Here is a 1,058-nt window from a genome sequence, read left to right on the forward strand (position 1 = left end):
CCGGTTCATTTTAGATTTTTATTTTTTTTGGGAGTCTTGAAAAAGTCGGATTGCATCTTGCTTCAACTGTTGAAGTACTCTTTGAACCCGATGGAATCTGCCAAATTTCTCAAAACAGAAGTTTCAAAAATGGTCGGGAACACAGATGATGCCATTTTGATGGGTTTTGCCAGAGATGGCCAGGTTTCGGTCCGCCTCTGTTAATTGTCTAACCCTTCTTTTTCCTTGTTTCATCTTTCGGAAAATTGAAAAAGCTTTTCCCCCACACCCTGTGGCGTTCTTGCATTCAGCTGCCGCACAATACACCATGATATTGTCATTAAAATTGGCACAACACAATAACACTGAGTGGTACAATGAATGAATGCGAGTTGTTGTTTGACTCCTGTGACGTCACATTCCCGAGAGTTGACGAAAATAGCCGAAGGCGTAATAAGGCTCGGTTCGAATAGCAGACGATGCATTCACTTAAGTGAAAAGAACAAAAAAAAAAGGGTGTTGACGAATTAACATTAGAAAAAGAACACTTCTTAGGGTCAAACATATATTTAATAATACCTGTAAATGCAAAAAAAAAAAAAAAAATTGACTCAGGTTTTGCACCTCGACCTTTAAGTAACACATGCATATATTTTCTCAAATCTCCCTGTACAAAGAGAGAAATATTTTTTACGTTGGCACTGAATAAAACTTGACACTCGATCTTTTTTAATATTTTCTGAATATCTTATACAAAGTCATACCAAATGAAAAACATATATATATATTTTAACATCCTTTGCCTATGATTTTTCATTATGTCCCTAGTTGTTGTGGTAGCGAAAAAAACATTTAAGGCCCCTATAAAACTATTTTATTTTAAAAAATTTCAAAACCTCTGTATAACAAGAAGGCTTTCACTTGATTATTTTTCCTTTTAGCAACTATGTTTTTATCAAAAACAAGAACTTTATAAGATAGGAAAAAAGAGGTAAATTAATATAATCCCCATGTTATAAAGCTTTTATAATTGTACGTGTATTGGACAATGACAAAGTCAAATTCGCCTAAAGCAGGGA

Source organism: Penaeus monodon, chromosome 14 (assembly GCF_015228065.2).
Source record: "Penaeus monodon isolate SGIC_2016 chromosome 14, NSTDA_Pmon_1, whole genome shotgun sequence".
Taxonomy (NCBI): domain Eukaryota; kingdom Metazoa; phylum Arthropoda; class Malacostraca; order Decapoda; family Penaeidae; genus Penaeus; species Penaeus monodon.